The sequence below is a fragment of the Dipodomys spectabilis genome, unplaced genomic scaffold (assembly GCF_019054845.1).
Source record: "Dipodomys spectabilis isolate Male_0828 unplaced genomic scaffold, ASM1905484v1 ptg000017l, whole genome shotgun sequence".
In the NCBI taxonomy this organism is placed as follows: Eukaryota; Metazoa; Chordata; class Mammalia; order Rodentia; family Heteromyidae; genus Dipodomys; species Dipodomys spectabilis.
The window spans coordinates 4,431,560-4,440,207 of NW_024870694.1; positions in this window are offsets into that span (position 1 = coordinate 4,431,560).

Consider the following 8,648-nt stretch of genomic DNA (forward strand, 5'->3'; position numbering starts at 1 on the left):
GAAAAAGATTTCCAAAATGTATCTTCTGCCTTTGCTCTACAGTGGCCTTGTCTACTGAGACTCTGGGGGTTCTCAGATGCCACCTTTAGACTTTCTTCTTCTCCAGAACAAGCCCTGATCTCTAGTTGATACTGGTTCAAATTACTTCCCTTGCTTTGCAGAGTGATCTGTGTTGTTACCTCCATTCTCCACTAATTAAAAAGTATGTAGGCTTTGGGGGACAGAGGAGAGGTCTATTACATATTGACTCGGCCCTGACCCTGAATGATCTCAACTTAAAACAGGTGAGACGCAGGCCAGCTACTCGACTGAGTGATCTATGGGGAGCTTTGTTTGCTGTCAAAATACTCTTCTGAATGGTTCCCATTTATGGTCCAGAAGGAAGGTCTCTATCTCACCACTTTGTTTGCTTAAGGCTTATAAATCAAGTGGACTTTACACATGTTCACTTCCTTTTACTTCTACCAGTGTCAAAAAGGCTCCTTCTGAGCCTAACAAAATAGGGTTTCCAACAGAAGGACCTCATTGGTGGGGATTAAAGGGGAGAGGATGGAGACTCACGCAGGACATCTACCCTACCACACTGTGCTGGGAAGCATCTGGGTCTCCGGGCATAGACTTGAAGTACTGATGCCGAGGATGTCTGTCAGATCCTTTCCCTTCAGTGCTTGGAGGCCATGGACGCAACTCTAATGCCAATAGCTCACTGTGTCCCTGAGGAAGGAAACATACTCATCACCTATGGACAGCCAACTCAGACACAGGAAGCGCCTCATATATGCATATGTGCCCTGCCAGGTTTCTGTGAGTTCATCTGAGGGCTGAGGCAGGGGAAGGCAGCAGGAGGAGGGGAAGGTACGGTGGCCAATCTGTGGCAGGCATTTGACACCTGATCACTAGGGGCTGCCCTGTCCCAGCGGCCTTGCCTCTCCAGGAAGGTGGTATGGGATAAATGGCACCTGTACTTGGCTGAGGAAGTCCTCTGTGGTTTTTATAGGAAAGGGGAGGGGAGAGGAAGAAAGGGAAGGGGAGAAGAGAGGAGAGGAAGAATATACTGGGCTAAGCTTTTCTCACCCCGGCCACACTCTTTTTCACCTGATTGCTTTTTTTAAATAGGTTTTCAGTCCCCCGGGGCCCTCCACTGTCCCATTCCAGCTACTGTTTTCCCTCCCAGCACTTCATGTTCCAAAGTGCTCCCTACCTACAAAATCCACTTCTCCTTGTGATTGGATCTTAGCCAAGTCAAGAGAAAGCCTCTTGGAAAACTAAGTCATGCTTAGGGGTGAGTGACAACTAGTTCACATTGTTTATTTCTGCTATTTTCCCCTTGATTATGGACTGGCTGTCTAGCTGGTGGCAGACACTGCAGGAGGAGTGACAAAGAACTACTAGAGAGTAAGATGGCCCATCTGCTGCTCCTTTAACTCTTTATCACCTGACTTTCCTACCAAGAGAGAACCAAGGGGAAAACAGGACCTTCAGTAAGCCCCTGTTCCCTGCTCCTCTCCAGTTAGTTTCCTGCCTAGAGCCTTAACATCATCCTTCATGGATGGTCATGGACGATACCAACCCGACCCACACCAGGCCAGACTTTGAACCCAAGCCCCCACCATGGCCAAGGTGCTTTTCAGCCAAGATGGCTGGAGGCTGGAGGGCCCTCCTGCAGGGTCCAGCCATTGGAATTCCCCAGTTGACCACTGTGTGGTCTTCAGGTTGACCTCGGGGCAATTTCTTTTCTGCTAGTTCTGACTTCCATCTAGGTCTTCTTCCATAAAGGCATGCCTTCCTCTCCTCCTGCTTACTCCTGGGACTGGAAATGGGGGTCACTAAAACACCCCAAGGCCCCGAGCCACAGATTAAGAGAACCCAGAACCAGCCTTTCCCGACCAAGAAGGCACATAGATCTAGGGAGCTGACAGGTGGCTGGGCCTGAGACATCCAGACAACGCAATCTGGTGACCCCTCCCTCTTTCTCAGCAGTCTACCTGCTGCTCAGATGGGGGGGGAATGATTTGCAACCCCTTACTTGATCACCACACCAGACGAGTTACCTCACCCTCTTGTTTGGCCATTTCCTTCACTAGATAGCTGCTCAGGCTCCTGTCAGATTGTTTATGTCTAACATGTGAAAGCATGCTGCTCATGTAGGTCAGCCTAGGCATTTTTTCCTCCATCAGCTGGAATGAACAGGATCAGATGTGAGGTTTCCAGGGAAGCCACCTCAGCACATAAATGGGAGGGGCCACTTCAGAAGCCAGGGTATCTAGGATGGGGCTGACTTGGGAACACACCAACGAATGCTATGTTGCTTCCACTTCTTCAGTAAGCCAAATGACCAAATCTATGGGTCCAAATTTACTAGCCATCAAGCAGTTACCATGAGTAATAGCTTTTCAGTCAAACTCCTACTCAACAGTGGAAGAATGCACTAGGCCTTCTCAGATAAGGCCTTTCAATCTCAAGTCCTCTGTATCGCTTCTAGAATCCTAGCAACAAAATGAGACCTCTGGGCAATGAGAATGTCACCTTCCACAGTGATGTTCTAGGGGAAAACACAATATCAGTGTTCAGATGGACCTGAACTCAAACCCTAACCTCCCCTTACCAACTTTGGGAAGTTAACATAGATTTGTGCACACATATCTATACAGACACATACTTGCATAGCTATTAGAAAGTTAAAGTTTAAATAACTCAGGAAGGGGTCTGGGGCGTAACTCAATGTACAATGCTTGCCAAGAATATGCAAGGCTCTGGGTTCAATTCCTAGTACTGAAATATTACTAAATTTTTTAAACAGACACTAATACAGAGCAAGCATTGATCATGTTCTACTCTTCAACATATCTGCCAAGTTCCAAAATATCTTTTCTTCTAAGTCACTTACACATGTACACACACACACACACACACACACACACACACATCATAACTGCACTGAAGTTCAACATTTATTTGAATAATTGTCAATGGAGCAATGGAGCCTGTACCTGTAGCAGGCGGGGCTGGGCCTCTGGGCCACTCCTTTGTGTGTATGCTAGAGACCTATGGGGACCTCTTGGCAGGTATTACATGGCTATCCCCATGTTTCAAACCAATGAAAGTAAACAGTTTCACATTTCTTGGTGAACTTACACAAGTCCCCAAATATTCTCCATCATGTAGGAGACGCCAGTGCCTCCCTTCAGGTACTGTTTGATACATGAGACTTGATAAAGTGGTTGCTTCAAGGCTATCAGAAAATGCCTTTCATCTCTCGACTGCACTCACAGAGTATTTTGAGGTTCCCAGGAAACCCATTCAATTGGGGCATGGGTAAGAGAGCCAAGAATAGAAAACTAGAGTGGAAGTTCAAAGAAACCAGATGAAAGTTTTAAGTGTACATCTTAAGATCCAGAAAAAATCAAATCTCTGCAGGAACTTACATTCAGGAAAACTACTGCAAAGAATGAAGCAGTCCCAATGAAAGCAAATATGGTGTCATGCTTGAAATCAGAAGACTCCAACTTGCCTTTGGCTCTGCCATTTCCTACAAGGTATTTCTAGCAATGACCTACCTGTTCAAGACTTCCACTTCCTCATTTGCCCCCTCTTATCTCAGAAGCCTGTCACATCAATAAAGTGTGCATAAAAACATCACAATCTGTAAATACCATAAACATACATACTAATCCAGTATGCAGTAAAAAACAAAAAGCTACAATGTAGCCACTCTAGAAAGTTGTGTTCACACAGTCTATACCCAATAATCCTGAGTAATGACAGCAGGTATAAATGTCTTGACAATAATCAAAATATTTGGTCTCTTTATGACAACTGAGAATGACAAAATACACTGGGCAAGAATTGGGCCATAAACTCTACATGTTAAGTGAAGTAAGTCAGGTCCAGAGAAACAAAGGATCTGCATTTTCCCTTATATGTGAAAGCTAGATTTAGCTTACAAACTCATAAGTAAATATGTTGGGTTGTATGCAAAGGCATACAAATGTATTAACTGAAATATGGTAGCTCTCAATAGTGTAATTCCTTAGAAAGCCAAAATCAAAGCTCAGCAAAATAAAACTCTGGGAAGTAGGTACTCAAAAGGGGTAGGGTACAGTTAAGGGGGAAAGGATAGACAGATGAAAAGCATAAGAGGGGGAAATGCAAACAAGAATTGAACATATATTCTACAAAATTAAGAAGAGGTAGGGAAGGGATGGTGGCACTGGTCAAGATATATTGTATTCATAAATGCCTTGTTAAATGACAACTTATTTGTACAACTACTTAAAGATAATTTTAAAGTTTTTTTAAAGCCTATGAAATTATCTTCTACCTCAAGAATTTCCTAACCAGTTGTTAAGGGGACTTATACAACTTCCTAAATAAAGATCCAGAAACACAACAAATCAAAGAAAGGCTGGATAAGTGGGATTGCATTAAACTGCAGACAAAGGACATAGTTAGCAAGAGTTCCGGGAAGATGGCGGAGGAGAAGCTGGAATCTGAACAAGCTCTCGCATAGAAAGCAGTTTTAGAGTTCCAGTGAACAGTCCTAAGCCAGAGAATCACACCAAGTGTGCCATCACAGGACAGAGAGTTAGACAAGAGAGGGGAAGCCAAGACAAGGAGACACATCTGACCGCCTGCCAGCAGCCGCGGCGGCGGCGGCGGCGGCGGCGGCAGGGTCGCAGCGGCTACCGCAGCCGCGGCCATACCTGAGCGCTCACACAGAGAGTCCGGGACGAAGGAGCCAGACGCAGAGGGCGAGAGGATTCTACTCAACACCAGCAAGAACCGACAAGGAGCGGACAACTTCATCCTGCACTTTGCAGACCAGAGACGACCCAGGATCCAAGACTCGGCGTGAGTAGCCCCACTTCCTCACTCCTTCTCAGGGAGCAGAGGAGGGAAGGCCACCCCTCCCCCCCCAGCACCGGTGATCTCCATCTTGGATACCGACAAAGCTCGGAGGAGCTGCTAGCTCCAACTCAGGCCTTGGAATAAAACGAGTCATTTAACAGGTCACAAGAACTTAACGGCGAAGTGACCTGCCAGACTCAGCTCCATCCAGGGAAAAGTCACCCAGCTCAGGCACCAGCCATTGGAGTGGCTTTCCTCACTGGGTAACCAGAGCCAGAGGCTGCCCCTCCCTCTAGCAGCCTCCACAATCAATTGAAAAACAGAAACCCTGAGAATGGCTCCAGGGTGGGCTCTGTGAATTTTTCACAAAATAGCCCCAGGGAAAAGCTACTGTTTGTTGAAAGGCCTCAACTCTACCAGAACCTAGCCTCATCACCCCTCTTTTGTGATTCTCAAAGCAGATCACCCTCCCATTAAACTAACCTGGGAGGGGGATCTCAAAATCTTGGGTAAACAGAGCATTTTTCTGCCTGTTCGAACAAACTGACTTAAGAAACCAATCAAGCCACAGGACCTCAAGCTGACCAGAGACTCCAACAAGAGGCTGATTACAGACAAAAGGGAGATACAGGATTCTTCCCACCCCTCCCAAAAAAAAATCAAAAAAAAAAAAATCAAAGAACTTTTTTTTTTCTTCTTTTCTTTTTTCTTTTGGTACCTTATATATATAAAATTTTTTTTTTCCTTTTCTAAAACTTTTATTAATCTTTAATTTTTGCCTTTTTTGAAAAAATAATTGTTTTCCAGTAACTTTTTTTTCCTCTTATAATTTTTATTTTAGGAATACGTGGATGTACGTTTTCCTTTCTTTTCTTGTCTTCTCTCTTTTTATTTCTTTCTTTCTTAATTATCTTTTTGTTTTTTGTCTAGCTCTACTGAACTTCTGATCTTTTTTTTTCTCCCTTTCTTATCCTTTTCACCTTTTCCTTTCTTTTGTTCTTCTGTATGTGCCTTAACTCTTGTCCTGCACATCCTGATAAACCCATAGTTAACTAGTAGACCCTATCCCCCATTGTGTACACACTTAATCCACAAATTTATTACTCAATCCAAAACCTCTGAGACTTAAATTCCTTAATAGCAGTACTACCTCTTTATACCTATATAATATTTTAAGCATTTTTTAAGTTTTTCACATCTCCTCTATCTCCCTCCTGTTTTCTCATTATATTCACATTCCTCTCTAAATAGATGGTCTTTCAATCTCCATAACTATATTAATTTTTACGTTTCTAATTTTTTTCTGGTCTCTTTTCATTTCCCTTTACCTTTCTTCTTTTTCTCTCCCTCTCTACTTGCATCCTACCCAACCTATTTCCTGCATTGAGATTAGGACATAGTTAACTCTCCCTGTGCCTCCCCACACCAATCTATTCCTAATTTTTACCCACATCTCTCCCTAACCCTAAAAATTTCTGGTTTCCCAAATTCTTCTCTGCGGTTCGAAGCCCATTAACATATAGTTGTTTGATGTTGAATAGATGTATCTGTTGAACTAGATTGTATCTGTAGACTATTGACTGTATAAATGCAAACGTTGGTTGATGGTTGCCTTAAGATAGTGTTCTAGCACAAAACTGGTGCTATTTTCATCTCAAATGGGCAGAGTAAGCCGAAAAAACACAAGAAAAATGGCAAATCCAGGTATCTCAATTCCCAATCTTGATAATCAGGGGTCAGATCAGATAATGAACAATCCAGAGGAGAGTTCCCAAATAGCTCTACAAACACTGGTGGCAAATATGATAAATGAGAAGTTTGACAACTTACAAAGGACTCTGTATGAGCGTGATAGGGAGAGAGAGGAGGCATCCCAAAAGTTTATGCAGGAATATCATAAGCGTGAGGAAGCTACTCAAAAAATGATACAGGATTTGCGTGAACAACTTGAGAATACTCAAAGAGAAAGGGAGGAATGGCGTGAGCAGGCTGAGAACACTCAAAGAGAACTGCAGGAATCCCAGGAACGGGAGGAAAGAGAACTGCAGGAATCCCACAAACGGGAGGAAGCTAATCAAAGAGTAATTCAGGAATTGAGAGACCAGGTAGAGAACACACAAAGATCAGTAAAGGCATTCATGGAATCCATTAACAAAGAGCTGAAGGAAGTCAGGGAGACCACAAAGGGAATGCTGAATGGAACCCAACAGAAGGAATGGGAGTCCAAAGAAATCATAACCAATCAACTAAGTGATTTGAGAACAAACACTGAACACCAAATTAAGGAAGTAAAGAAATTCATACAAGACCTAAAACAGAGCTTCAACAAAGAACTTGAAGCTATCAAAGCTGACCAATTAGAAGGAAAAGAGATAAAAAACAAAGTAGAGAGTCTTGACAGCAGGTTAGACCATGCAGAAGATCGAATCTCAGGGATTGAAGACAGCCTAGATATTATAGAGAAAGAACATACAACCATCCAAGACAAGTCCAAGAAGTATGATAGATCTATTCAACACCTAGAAGACACCATCAGAAGGCCTAATCTAAGGATAATGGGTGTAGAGGAGCACCTAGAAACAGAAGTTAATGGTCTAGGAAATTTGTTTAACAGGATCCTAGCAGAGAACTTCCCAAACATACAAAAAGATAGGCCTATTCAGATACAAGAAGCTTTTAGAACCCCAAATAGACCAGACCAGAATAGGACATCCCACCGTCACATTATAATCCACACAGGATCAACTCAGACCAAGGAAAAGATCCTTAAAGCTGTCAAGGAGAAAAGGTTAATCACCTATAAAGGGAAACCAATTAGAATCACCTCAGATTTCTCAGCAGAGACAATCAAAGCAAGAAGAGCCTGGAATGATGCATGCCATGCCCTAAAAACAAACAACTATCAACCAAGAATACTGTACCCAGCTAAACTCTCCTTCATAACTGAAGGCCAAATAAAAACCTTCCATAGCAAAGAAAAATTGAAACAATACATCTCCACCAAACCAGCCCTACAAAAGATTCTTAAAGATGTCCTACACATAGAAAACCAACAAGACCGCAACAAAGGCCAAGAAACTGCACCCAAACTGAGAATCCAAGAACCATAGGAAGAACCTAGTTTTCGCAGCCCCCAAGAAGGTGGATAACATGGCAGGAACTCCCAAATACCTCTCAGTCCTATCTCTTAATGTTAACGGACTGAACTCTCCAATTAAGCGACATAGACTGTCTAGTTGGATTAAAAAACAAGACCCTTCTATCTGCTGCCTGCAGGAGTCACATCTTGCCCGTAAAAACAAACACATTTTCAATGTTAAAGGCTGGAACAAAATCTACCAAGCAAACGGCCCCCATAAACAGGCGGGAGTTGCAATCTTAATATCAGATAAAATAGACTTCAAATTAAAATTCGTGAGAAGAGATAAAGAAGGTCGCTACATACTAATTAAAGGATCTCTCCTTCAGGAGGATATTACAATTCTAAATATCTATTCGCCAAACAATGGAGCACCCAAATTTATCAAAGAAACACTACTTTCCCTCAAATCCCATATAGATCCAAAGACATTAATTGTTGGGGATTTTAACACACCACTCTCCCCACTAGATAGATCAACTCGGCAAAAACTCAACAGAGAAACCGCAGATCTAAACAGCTGCATAGATCAACTAGACTTAACAGACATCTACCGAACATTTCACCCAGCAGCATCAGAATACACGTTTTTCTCAGCAGCACATGGAACGTTTTCTAAAATAGACCACATTTTAGGCCACAAAGCAAACTTGTCTAAATT